Raw genomic sequence first — 14,219 nt, 5'->3', positions numbered from 1 at the left:
ATAACATAAGGCAATGGAAGGGCATCACGTGTATTCATTTGGGGAAGGAGGAAGTGAAACTGTCACTATTTGCATATGATATGATTTCATATATTGAAAACCCCAAATGCTCCATAATAGGAGTGCTGGAAGCCATAGAGGAATATGGTAGATCGGCAGGATACAAAATCAATAAGCAGAAGTCAATCAGATTGCTTTATACAACTGATGGGTAGTATCCTTCACAATAGTCGATGATAAATTGATATATCTAGGGATATTCCTAACCAAAGCCCTGAAAACTCTGTATAAGGAAAACTTTAGAACATTATTACAAGAAACCAAAAGACCTTCACAAATGGAAGAATTTCGCATGCTCATGGATTGGAAGGCTCAATATAGTAAAGATGCCAATACTATCCAAAGCACTTCACAATTCATTTCAATTCCAATACACTTACCAGCATCTTTATTCGAAGAAATGGAAAAACTGACTACCAGCTTCAAAGGGCAGAAGCCCAGAATAGGCAAAGAACTCTTCAAGAAGAAGAATAAAATGGAGGGCTGGCATTACCAGACTTTAAAACATATACAACCACAGTGGTCAAAACAGCGTGGTAATGGTCTAGTGAGAGATATACAGACCAATGGATAGGTAAATCCAGAAGTAAAATTAACAGCATACAGACAACTAATCTTTGATAAGGGCCCCAAAAATATCAAATTGGAAAAGGATGACCTGTTTTAAAAAAGGAGCTGGAAAAACTGAATATCTACCTGTAGAAAATTGAAGTAAGTCCTTTACCTCATTACATACATAAGAACACATTCAAGGTAGATCAACTTGAATTTGGAGGTAAAACATCAAACTATCAGGATCATTAAGAGAGAATGGGACAAACCAAGGAACCTTGGTGCAGGGAATACATGGGCTATTAGAAGTAAGAGAGGATACACATAGAGGGAAAGTTAAATTAGACCAGTGGGCCATACTACTGATAAAACACGTGTGTACATCGAGAGACTTTATCAAAGGAGTAATGGGAGCCCACAGACTGGGACAATATATTTAGCAATGACCTATCAGACAAAGGGCTTATTACTAATAGCTATAGCACATTAAAAATCTATAATAAGAAAAAAATAAAAAGAGAAAGGTAGATGAAAGTAAAAATTATATATAAACACAAACATAGATATGTACCATATATACTGTAGTATAAGCCAACCTGAATATCCGCCATGACACCTAATTTTACCACAATACACTGCATTAAAAATGTGTTGAAAAACTCGGCTTATACTCAAGTATATATGGTATATATGTAAATATACAAAGATATAAAGATAAATGGATATATATGTATATGTGTATATATATATATGACTTTGGACCTCCACTCAAATCTTACTTCAGTACAAGAATAGGTTGTTCTAATAATTTGGCACTATATGGTACTCACCATCCTGACATGATTGCTGAAGACAAAATGGGTACACAAGCAAATGTGAAGAAAGAGCATGGTGCCCAGTTATTGAAAAATATAGCCAAAAAAGGAAAGAAAAATATAGTGTCTGGGGTCTTAAAGGCTTGAAGACAAACAAGTGGCCATCGAACAGGGATGCAACCAAGCCCACATGGAAGAAGCACACCAACCTGTGTGATCATGAGGTGAAGTTTCTATAGGAATGGGTATCAGAAGTTCATTAAAGTAATAATAATAATAACAAGCAATCAAATAGAAGTGAAGGAAGGAGGATAAAGTGGAGGCCCCAAATCTATCTGAAGATAACTGGATAGTCCCTCACAGAAGGGCCATAAGGAAGGGATGTTAAGTCCAGGATGTGGTGTAGCACTGATGAAAAACACAACTATCCTCTAGTTCTTAAACATTTCTTCCCCTCACTATTAATGGTTCTGGTTTTAGCTCTTAGCCTAGTTAGATATAAGTATGCTCATGTGTATAATTAAGATCATGTGATGCATAAAAATCAAGATAGATAACACTTCAGAAACAGTAATGGGAGTAATGATTCCCCAAGGGTATGGGAAGAGGGTGGGTGGAGAGGTGAAAAGGGGAGAAAGGGAAGAAACTGTATAATAACACTCGAAGGGAATGAATAACAGAATTGTAGGTGAATGGATGGTATAAGACATGGATGATAATAATAATAATAATTTATAACATATATAACATAACAATAAGAAGTCGTGAGGGGAAGGGGATAACGAGGAACTGATAGCAAGGAGTCCAAGAAGAATGAAAATGTTTTGAAAGCTGATACAGGCAACACTTGTATAAGCATGTTTTATCTAATTGAATTATGAATTGCTACATCTGTAAGAGCTCTCAATAAAGTTATAAAATATTATTTCTAAATGAAACGAAACAAAATAAAACCTTTGACTAATGAATGACAAACTATGATGGGTAGTCTAATGTTTCTTTTAATAGCAAAGCATATTAGTCAAACCACAGAGATAGAAAAGAGGTAACAACTGATTATGTACTTTGATGACTGTGCACTGAATCAGGCTAAGTAAGCAAATAATCCCAGAACCCACAGCTATGTCATCAGATAAAATTTACACTGGCAATTTAATTGATTTAAAAAACAAAATTTTCTCAAGGACTGATTTGTTTAATTAGTATTTATTAAGTCATGTAAAGGTAACTAATGTGCCTACTATCATACACTCCTGACTTCCCATAGTTTATAATCTAGTAGAGGAGATACCGTCATTAAGATAAATCCAAAAATGAAACAGGAAAATACCAGATATTCAAACCAGATTGAAGAGTGGGTGTGGAATGAGAAATATCTTTTCTATTTCAGATGGATCTTGGCTGAAGAATACTGAAAACATATTTGCCTGTGTTTCATTGAATGTGAAAAGGCATTTGACTGTGTGGATTTACAATAAAGGATAAAATGAAAAAAATAGGAATTCCAGAACACTTAATCATGCTTAAGCAGTGATGTCAAAAGAATAAAAGGAGATTGTATGGTATAAAGCCAGGAAAGGTGTGTATCCCTTCACCACCTTATCTGAACTGTATGCTGAGCATATAATCAGAGCACAGGATTACATGGAAAAAGCAACATAAGAACTGTAAGAAGATTCATGAACAACTTGCAATGTACAGAAAACACAACCTTCCTTGCTGAAAATAAAGAGGGCATGAATCACTTATGGATGAAGATCAAAGACTGCAGCCTTCCATATGGTTTACACGACACACACACACACACACTCCTCACAACTGGCTGGAGTGACCAATAAGCAACACCAGGATAAACTGAGAAAAGATTGGCATTGTCAAGGATTTCATTTGACTTGGATTCATAAATAATCCCCATGGGAATAGCAGTGAAGATATTCCATGACAAAATTATATTGGGCAAATTTGCTGCAAAAGGCCCTTTAAAGAAGCAAATACATCATTTGAGGACTAAAGGATACCTGATCCAAGGCATGTTATTGTCAATGACCTCATTCATATGTACGTTAAAGCTGGGCAATAAAGTAGACCAGAGACGAATGGATGCCTTTGGATGACTATATTGTAGAACCTCGAACATATGAAGGGGCTTCAAAAACTTCATAGGAAAGTGAAACTAGAAGATAATAGAATTATTCCACAAACTTTTGGAAGCCTACTCATGCCATGGATTGCCAGAAAACTGAACAAACCTGTCTTGGAAGAAGGACAGTCAGCATGCTCTTTAGAAATGAGGATGGTAAGACTTCATCTCATGTATGTTGGACATATTTTCAGGACGCATTTGCCCCTGGAGAATGACCCCATGCTTGGCAAAGTACAGAGTCAGGGGGGTGGGGGGGGAAGAGGAAGACCGTTTAGATGGACACACTGACTGTAGCAATGGGCTCACACAGAGCAACAATTGTGAGGATGGTGCAGGACTGAACAGTATTTCACTCGGTTGTCCTTAGGCTGTTATGAATGAGAATTGACTCGATGACAGCTAACAATAATGGGAGTGAGGGCGTAACCATGGATGCAGGCAACAAGCAATGAGCGTGTCAGGGAATGACATTTCAGAAATTCCATGATCCTTACATCCATCGTCAGGCACTGTTTTAGACAGCTGTGACATAACACTGAACAACATAAACTAAGATTCTTGACCCCCAGGAGCTTGCATATAATTAAAAAGTTATAATAGATGCGCACACATATCTGTATACATCGTGGCTGCTAGTTGCTGCTCAGTTGTACTTCAGAAGGGATCATTGCCCATTCCTGTGCCATTGTCAGGACTGGTGACAGATCAGTCTATTTTAATTCGTAATTGGTTTTCATGGTTGATTTTGGGAAATAGGCTACCTCAATCATTTTAGTTTGAGAAAACAAACCAAAGAAACCCCCAAACTCACTGCCACTGAGTTGCTTATAACTCATAGTGACCCTACAGGGGTGAGGTAGTTAGTTTATTGTGCCAACCTGGCCGATAAAGACATGTGGGGTTATTTTAAGGGGGGAGGGATAAATGGCTCCGTGAACCTCACCTTTTTAGTTTTCTTTTCTCTTGCTCTCTGATGGTTAGGCCCATGTGCAGCTGCCTTCGCCAGTTCCCTGCTTCAGCTGGCAAGGCTCACTTCCTGCAAGACATCCCTGAGGAGAAACCACATGGACCTACCCCGAAGTATCCCTGGGTGCTGGAGCAGCCATGTGGAGACCCCTAGCAAGCAGCACAGAGATGCTTACACATTCACGGATTCAGCTTTCCTCTTGCAGTCGGCATCATAGTGTGTGTTTTGTGAGATGGAGGAGGACTTTGTGAATTGGTGTCAGACATATGGGTTAATGTTGGACTTGTGGGGTTGGGCAGCACTGGGTTGGGATTTTTTTGTGTGTGTGCACTTACCCTTTATATAAAACTCTCTCTTATACATAAGAGTTTCTATGGAATTTCTTCTCTAAAGTACCCAGACTAACACAAGGGGCCACTGTCCCTGTGGGTTGCTGAGACTCTAAATCTTCACAGGGGTAGAAAGTACCATCTCTCTCCCAAGGAGCAGCTGGTGGTTTCACACTGTCGACCTTGAAGTTAGCAGCCCGATAAGCAACTCACTACGCCACCAGGGCTCCTCGCTTAGTTTGAGAGATCAACTGGAACCTGGTCAGCATGATAGCATTACACAAGCCTCCAGTTTTGGGCAGGTGGTGTTGACTGCGCTGAAGATGACTGTGCTGGCTGGGAATCCAACTGGTTTTCAGTATGGAAGTTGAGAAATCTACCATTAAAGGACCACGGTGATAAATATTATGGAAAATCAAAAACTAGCACAAGTTATAGAGAGCCAAAGTTCAGGATACAGAGGAAGTACAATTATACAAATGGGGAGTATAGGTAGCATTGAGGTGATGTGTGAACAAAAAAGAGAAGGGAGTGACAAAACATGGATATCCAAAATTCATGTCAAGGTAATAGCTACTGCCTAGTCTCAAAAGTGGGAGCTAGGTGTGTCTGAGGAAGGCAAGGAGGTCAAAATGATTTGAGGATGTAGAAGAGGTGAAGAAAAAAACAAGGGAGGTACTGTCAGCTATACAAACAGATGAGCTTGAAAAATGCTTCCAAAAATGGAATTGCAGATTTGACAAATGTATTAAGTATAATGGAGAGTACTTTGAAAGTGATAAATTTGTTTTGTAAAAATATTTATGTACATAGCTTTGAAATATTTTTTTCTGTCTTTTGGGGGGTACCCCCTTATATTTGAGATAAATTCTTACCCTCTTAACTTTCTGGCTGTACTTCTTCCAAAATAGATTTGCTATTGTTGTTGTTGTTCTTCTGGCAGTCAATTTTATTTTCAATATCCTTCACCAACACCATAATTTAAATATATCAATTTAATTTAATGTTCCTTATTCACTGCCCTGCTTTCCCATAAATATGAGGAAACTGACAATACTATGTCAACAAAACCTTTGTTCTTTAATACTTTAATAGGTCCTGTGTAATAAACCTGTCCAATGCAATATTTTTTTTAAAACTTTTTATTAGGGGTTCATACAACTCTTATCACAGTCCATACATATACATACATCAATTGTATAAAGCACATCTGTACATTCTTTGCCCTAATCATTTTCTTTTCTTTCTTTCTTTTCCCTTTTATTTTTTTACATTTTATTAGGGGCTCATACAACTCTTATCACAATCCATACATATACATACATCAATTGTATAAAGCACATCCATACATTCCCCGCCCCAATCATTCTCAAAGCATTTGCTCTCCACTTAAGCCCTTTGCATCAGGTCCTCTTTTTTTTCCCCTCCCTCCCCGCTCCCCCTTCCCTCATGTGCCCTTTGTAATTTATACATCGTTATTTTGTCATATCTTGCTCTATCCGGAGTCTCCCTTCCCCCCCTTCTCTGCCGTCCCTCTCCCAGGGAGGAGGTCACATGTGGATCCCTGTAATCAGTTCCCCCTTTCCAACCCACTCTCCCTACACTCTCCCAGCATCGCCCCTCACACCCTTGGTCCTGAAGGTATCATCCACCCTGGATTCCCTGTGCCTCCAGCCCTCATATGTACCAGTGTACTACCTCTGCCCTATCCAGCCCTGCAAGGTAGAATTCGGATCATGGTAGTTGGGGGGAGGAAGCATCCAGGATCTGGGGGAAAGCTGTGCTCTTCGTCGGTACTACCTTGCACCCTGACTGACCCATCTCCTCTCCTAAACCCCTCTATGCGGGGATCTCCAGTGGCCGACACTTGGGCCTTGGGTCTCCACTCTGTACTCCCCCCTTCATTCATTGTGGTATATATATATATATATACACACACACACATATTCTTTTTTTTTTTTTTTTGCATGATGCCTTATACCTGGTCCCTTTGGCACCTCGTGATCGCACTGGCTGGTGTGCTTCTTCCATGTGGGCTTTTTTGCTTCTGAGCTAGATGGCCGCTTGTTTATCTTCAAGCCTTTAAGACCCCAGACACTATCTCTTTTGATAGCCGGCACCATCAGCTTTCTTCGCCACATTTGCTTATGCACCCATTTATCTTCAGCGATCCTATCATGGAGGTGTGCAGCCAATGATATGATGATTTTTTGTTCTTTGATGCCTGATAACTGATCCCTTTGGGACCACTCGCTCACTCAGGCTGGTGTGTTCTTCCATGTGGGCTTTGTTGCTTCTGAGCTACATGGCCGCTTGTTTATCTTCAAGCCTTTAAGACCCCAGTCACTATCTCTTTTGATAGCCGGGCACCATCAGCTTTCTTCACCACATTTACTTGTTCACCCACTTTGGCTTCAGCAGTTGTGTCGGGAGAGTGAGCATCATAGAGTACCAATTTAATAAACGAAAGTATTCATGCATTGAGGGAGTGCTTGAGTAGAGGCCCAAGTTCCTTCCGCCACCTTAATATTAAACCTATAAATGTAGACAATTAGATCTATTTCCCCATCCTCATATATATGTTTGCATGTACACGTCTTTGTCTAGACCTCCATAAATGAATGCAATATTTTAATTGGATGCCTTGACTTAGTGGTTCCATGCACACTGATTATGAATACAAATAAAATTAATTCCTTGGTAAAAAAGAATAAATAGAGTCAAGGGAACAAGAGGAAAGCAATACAAGGTCAGGTCAGAACTGCTCTTGAAGGTCATAGTCAAGACTTAACTTTTTTAAAAAAAAGTTACATAAAAAGGTACTGCTACAAAAGTATAAAAACCTTCAGTAAACAATAATAATAATGACTTGTGGCTTTTATTCCAACTGAGAATAAGAAGTGATGAGAGGGATTTGAACAGAAATATTGCGATCTGATATTTTAAAAGTTCTAGAGTGGATGTTGTATTGAAAAACCTTTTGGAGTCCAGAGTGGGGAAACAGGATGTGATGTATAGACCCCCAGAGTCACCCGGGTGGAGAGAGGGATGGAGGGGGTGGTTTAACCTGGACAGCAGCAAGGAAGACAGTACAATATGTTCCAATTCTACACACAGTTTCTAAGTAGACTCATGGGACTTGTTGACAGATTTGATGCAGGTGTGAAAGAGAGCTCAAAGAGAGGCCAGGTGTTTTGAGTCTTGGTTGATTAGAACGAGATGAGGGAAGTTGCAGGTAGTTAGAAGGCAAGGCCTGGAAATCTAACTAAAAAAATTAGACGTTGAAAATCTTATGGAACCTATGGGGTCACCATGAGTCAGACTCGGTTTCGTGGCCTCTAACCCCAAACAAGGAGACAGAGTATGAGTGTAGATGCTTGAAGGCAAGTGCCTGAGATAGGAAATCGCTTCATTGTGTCGATTTCTCGGTGGAATGGGAATGTGGGCTCAACAACGGCGACAGGAATAGAGATGGGGACATTGTGTGACGTAGTTATCTAAGCAAAGAGTAGGTGAACTTGGGAGGTAAGACAGCACTGCCCAGCAATATTGAAGCCCATGTGAGAGTCAAAAGGATTCCTAGTGAAGGTGTATGGTAGGCATTACCATTGCTAACCGCAGGCTGGCAGTTCAAATCCACCAGCTGCTCTGTGGAAAGATGAAGCTGTCTGTTCCCATAAACACTTAGTCTGAGAAACTAAAGAGCAGTTTACTCGTTTCTACAGGATTGCTATGACTTGGAATGAACTTGATGTCAGTTGGATGGGAGAGGCCAGGTCATCTATTTCTAGTGAGCTGGCCATGCTGCACTAGATATCTCAACCATCATTAAGCAGTGGTGGTTTAAAACATACTTCCTCACCAAAATATCATGGCTTTAAAATGATCTTTCTCAACCTTACTTTGAATTTTGATAACAAGTTAATAGAACTGTTTATTACAGTATATGCACAAACAAATTTTTGCATAAAACTGTATAACTTTTTGTATACAGTTTTCTTGAATTCCCCAAATCTTTCAACTAAGTTATAATTTTAAAGTGATCACTTTATGGTCCTCCTGATTTCATTGCATATATTTCTATTTACTTAGGTTTACATGATTTCAAAAAAATTCTAGTTGGAGTGCAAATTTACGGAGAAAATTCGTTTTCCATTCAGTAGTCGATTCACATTTTGTTTCATGACTTTAGTTGCAGTCCCCACTTCCTTTGGACTCTCTGTTCACACCACATCCTGCTTGCTTGCCTGCCTGCCTGCCTTCTGAGCTTTGTTCTTGTGCAAAAATGCTGCCCCTCTGGCCTCATATGACCTCATATGATTGAGTGCACTGGAAAATACATTCCTCTCTTGTGCCACTGTTCACTTTAGAGGCCTGTCTATTGTTTGGCTGAAAGTTGAATGCCAGCTGGGCCCAGTTCTAACCTTGACTGTAGCTAAGGGCCCTAGTTTCCACCAGACCTGATCAGACCAGGAAGTGTGGTCATTTGGATGAATCTTGTTCTACATTTTTCTCCCACTCTATCCATGATTTTTTATAGTGAGACCATCTAGCAATTAAAAAAATTGCTCAAAACAAAACACACTTCTAACTCATGGCTATTTCATGAGTCTCAAGAGAGCAGGGCTCCCCAGTGTTTTCTGTAGGCATACAGAAAGGATCATGGATGACCTTTGGAATCTGATCACTGGAAGACTTTCTTCCAAGGTGCCTCTGGGTAGATTTGAACCACCAACCTTTTGGTTAGCAGTTGAGCGTGTAAACGCTTATACCACCTAGTGATTCCTTAAGACCAGCGGCCGTGGACTCAATTCCTGCTACTGTATGACAGAATAGAACTGCATTCCATAAGGCTTTCCCTGGCTATTTGGGAAGTTAGATGGTCAGGCCTTTCTTCCAAGGTGCCTCTGGGTGGACTTAAACCTCCAACCTTTTGGTGGGTGGCCAAGGAAGAGAATCATTTCCACTACACGTTGACCAAGCATTCATGAGTAACTAATTGGGCATTAAAAATGGTCAAAAGAATCAACTAAGAAATGGGTTCTGTTAGACGAAGAATCAATGTTGTTGTGGTTGGGTACTATAATGCAGTCAATTCTGCCTCACAGGGACCCTGTGTCCAATGGAACAAAATACTGTTGGTCGGTCCTGTGTCATCCTCACAATTATTGCTCTGTTTAAACTCATTGTTGCAGCCACTGTGTCAATCCCTCTCCTTCAGGGTCTCCCTCTTTTGGCTGAGCAAGCATGGTGTCCTTCTCCAGGGACTGGTCTTTCCTGATCACACGCCCAAAGTACATGAGACAAAGTCTTACCATCCTCACTTCTAAGGAGCATTCTGCCTGTCTTCTAAGACCGATTTGTTTGTTTGGCAGAAGAAGCAATATCAAGTGTTCACTCAGCATTTATTCTATGGAAGGCTATCATCATAGCTCTAGGGCCTGTAAAAATGGAATTTTTAAACTGCTATGGAAGCAAAGCAAGTCTCTTAATAAGGATTACTTTTCAGATGATTACTATGCACATATGTAAAGGAAAGAGCAAGCATGTGTGAGCGCACAATATGAAATATTACATTGCTCAAGAACTAAGAAAGGAGGTACATGTTCACAATAGAATCTGAAATCTTATCACCTTGATGTCATTTGAACTTACTAACAATCCTGATACAATATAAGTTATAAGGGCATGTGAGGAAGAAATTGCATGCCTTTATAAGTAGATGATTAAAAAGCCAATACATTCTCTTGAAGGCATAGGGTGTGGTGGGGCAGGGAGTCAATCATGACACTCCTTGCAATCATCCTAAAGAGGTTCTTTGAAAGCAGAAATAAGGGCTACATGTATGCACATTGAGGCAAGAGAGGCCAGAATGATGCAGACACCATGTGCCAGGTGATTCATATATGACATGATTAGTAATGAAAGCCATGTGGAGAAATGTACCTCAGCCCCCGCCCTCTCTGCTTCTGTTTATTTGAAGCGGGATGGCGGATGAATTATTCGTTTCCAGGAAAAGCAAACATCATGGAGGGATTGATGCATCAGGAAACCTCCTGTCGACAAGATTCTATCTCTGATTGCAGGGGTGTGTGTAGTCACTGAGTATTATTAAAGCACTGCCCTTTATTAAGAGTGTACAGGTTTCTATTTTCCCCGAGGCAATGCCTGTCCCTGGCCTAAGTGTCTTCAAGAGATATCACGACTCCTCCAGGCCTCTGGGAAAGGAACCAGCGCTTGAAGAAAGCGCTTATTTGCTTTGGGTGGTGAAATGGGTCCCTGCCGTAAAGGAAATTAAATGCAATCTTCAGCAAAGCCAGTAACTTCAAAAGAAAATAACTGTTTCCATGTAATATTAGTATTGATTAGTCTCGCCAAACACAATAACAGTAACTCTCGAGTTATTTGAAAGCCACTGGTACAATTTACACGTGATTAAGCTTTTACTCTGAGATTGTCCTAAGAGAAAAAGAAAACAACAGTTTTTGTTTTTCCTTCAGCTACTTTAACCAGATCAATACGATGGCTTATAGTTCGATAGCAAAATCATCGGGGAAAAAACGATTCTTTTTCCATCCAAAATTTCTGAATACTTTTTCAGAGAAAAATTAGGAACCTGTGAAACCAATAAGAATAGATTCTTTACTTTCAACACACATTCACTTAGCACCCTTTCTGCTTCCAATTCAGCATCACAGGGGTTCAAGGACACGAGAGGAAGACACAGGCAGGCAGTACCGAGTCTGAGCAAGCTCTGTGCCGAAGTCTGCCTTTAAGCCAGATGTGTGCATCAGTCAGAATAATACGGTAAAATTCATATCTACAATTAATAACGCCGGTTAGTCAAACATGAGTCTTAGTACATAGTATACCGTGCAATTTTTAAAGCAGAATCATTTTTAAAGAGATGCGGATACATGAAAACATCTTTAACATAATACCAGTTCAAGGCATATTGCAAAGTAGTATCCATTTATTACAACCATTGTATTTACCTCAATTTTTAAAATATCATAGGCATTATGGGTTTGGTTTATAACTCCATTGTACATAAACTGGACATTTATAACCTAGGTGCTGCCTGTAGTTTATTCCGCAAACCTCTTGGGATCTTATTAGGATAACTTGTCCTTAAGCCAGACAAAACACTTTCTCTTAGGTGCCTGGAAAGTTGAGACTGCTATGTGCCTGCTTCATACACTTATTCTCCTCTCCCCCCCACCCCACCCCCAAACCACTTTGTTAGGAGCTAATCCAGCCATCATCCCATTTCGTCGCTCAATCACACCAAGCAGTGTTGTATAATCGCTACCACAATCAGTTTCAAAATCTTTTCTTCTTTTCTCAAATGCCTTGATAAGCTCCCTCTTCCCCTGCCTGCCCCTTACTTACTCCATCACACCTCCTAGGAATGCCATGAAATTATTCTCTCCAGATTCACCTATCCTGGGTTTCACATCATGAGAAACAGAACAATACATACGAGAGCGTCAGGAAGGCTACAGGCAACGATAAAATACAACAGAGATAAACCCCAATGTGGAAAACACAGGAAATACTAAAAACCAGATCAAGCACCACGTGTATCAGAAGGGAGATGAAATGGCAGAGTTTTCACTGTTCCAGTCAGGTGTATCATTTTAATCGGTCGCAGTCGTCTCTCCACTGCTCTCTCTCTGATCACCAGGCTACTCCGGTCCCTCAGTGCTGGTTAGAGGAAAATCTCCGAGGCCTATTCCCTGTGAAGATCCTGCAAATGTATTCTGGGCTACCACAGCCATCCAGAATCTCACAATTTAAGCTCGGATACCATTCCCTCCTTTGAATTTGGGTTATATAATTTACAATCCTTGGCTCATGGCCAGATATTGGTGTGTTTCTTCCGGGTAGACTTAGTGGAGGTCTCACATAGATATCGTAGAGGTCTCACATAGATGGCTGCTTGTTTGAAAACAAGTCTTTAAGACCCCAGTCGTATTTTATTGTACCTATTTTAGGCAGTATTTTATTGTACAAAGGGTCACCTGACTCAACAATCACAACATCATCAATCCCGTAAAAACCAAAACCCTAACAACAACAAAAAGGAATTAGATCATTACACTCGCAAGTTCACAACACCTCAATGAGTGTCCGTCTCCATGCCCCATCTCATATTATTTGGCATTTGGCGAATTCTGTAATCCAGTATGAAGCAACTTTCTCAATGTGTACTGCAATTCGTCCCTTAACCTTCTGTGTTTTCTTCTTTTAAATCATTCTACTGGGGCCTCGTCCAACTCTTATTGCAACCCATCCATACGTCCATTGGGTCGAGCACATCTGCACATATGTTGCCACCATCATTCTCAAAACATTTTCTTTCTACTTGAGCCCTTGGTATCAGCTCATTCCTCCTCTCTCCCACCTTCCCTCCCTCATGAACCCTTGATAATTTATCATTTTTTCCCTATCTCCCAGATGCTATTCTTTCTGACAGCCTGGCATCATGTAATTTCTTCACCACACTTTGCTCTAGCACCCATATCTTCCGTGTTTCCTTCATGAGGGTGAGTATCGAGTGGAATTCGCCCTCTTCTTCTACATGTTCTGCTTTCTCCACTGGTGGTATCTTCCATGTATCTTCCAATGTCTTGGCGATGACTTCACACTTGCGTCTCCTTCGCTTTGCTGGTCTGCCCCTCTTCACTGACCTGGCTGTGCAGTTTTGAGCTACTTTCCTCAAAACTGCGCTGTTCTGTTTTCCTTCAAACACAGAAATTAAAAATAAATCACAGGAGTAAAATGCTACTGTGTTGGGGGGTGGGGTGTCAACAGTCAACCAAATGTGTTGCCAACGGGTCACTCCTGACTCACGACAGTCCCTTGTGCTCCATAAGAGAACTGTCCCACAGGGTTTCTATTGGCTTAACAACTAGCCTAAAAGGAGCCCTGGGTATGCACGTGGTGGCAGAGTAAAAGGGCAGCAGCCCAACCCCAACAGCAGCTCCCGAGGAGAAAAGGCCTGGCAATCTGGTCCAGTGACAAACACAAGCTCCAAACCCTTAGGGGGCCATTCTGGTCTGTCCTGTAGGGTCTTGTGAGTTGGAGTCAACCTGATGGAACCAAATAACCCCCAGTGATTACATAGGGGGGGGGGCGGGGGCTGCGAAGTACAAGCTCAGCACTTCGAAACTACCAGCCACTCCATGAAAGACAGATGAAACTTTCTGTTTGCAAAAAGAGTTAGCGTCTCGGAAAGCCACAGGGGTGGTTTCATCCTGCCCTGGAGGGTCACCATGAGTCAGAAAGGACTTGGTGGCAGTGAGGTTTTGTGTTTTTTTGGTTTGTTTTCGTTTTTCACCTAAGCTGCC

General features: G+C 40.8%; 1 protein-coding gene across 1 annotated transcript in view; it reads right to left on the bottom strand.

Moving 5' to 3' along the window:
• Window positions 1–14,219, bottom strand: part of CACNB2 (calcium voltage-gated channel auxiliary subunit beta 2) — a 402,030-nt gene that overhangs the window by 54,934 nt on the left and 332,877 nt on the right. The gene's annotated exons all lie outside the window — the stretch shown is intronic.

This window comes from Tenrec ecaudatus, chromosome 6 (genome assembly GCF_050624435.1).
Source record: "Tenrec ecaudatus isolate mTenEca1 chromosome 6, mTenEca1.hap1, whole genome shotgun sequence".
NCBI lineage: Eukaryota > Metazoa > Chordata > Mammalia > Afrosoricida > Tenrecidae > Tenrec > Tenrec ecaudatus.
This window is presented reverse-complemented; position numbering and strand designations above follow the sequence as displayed.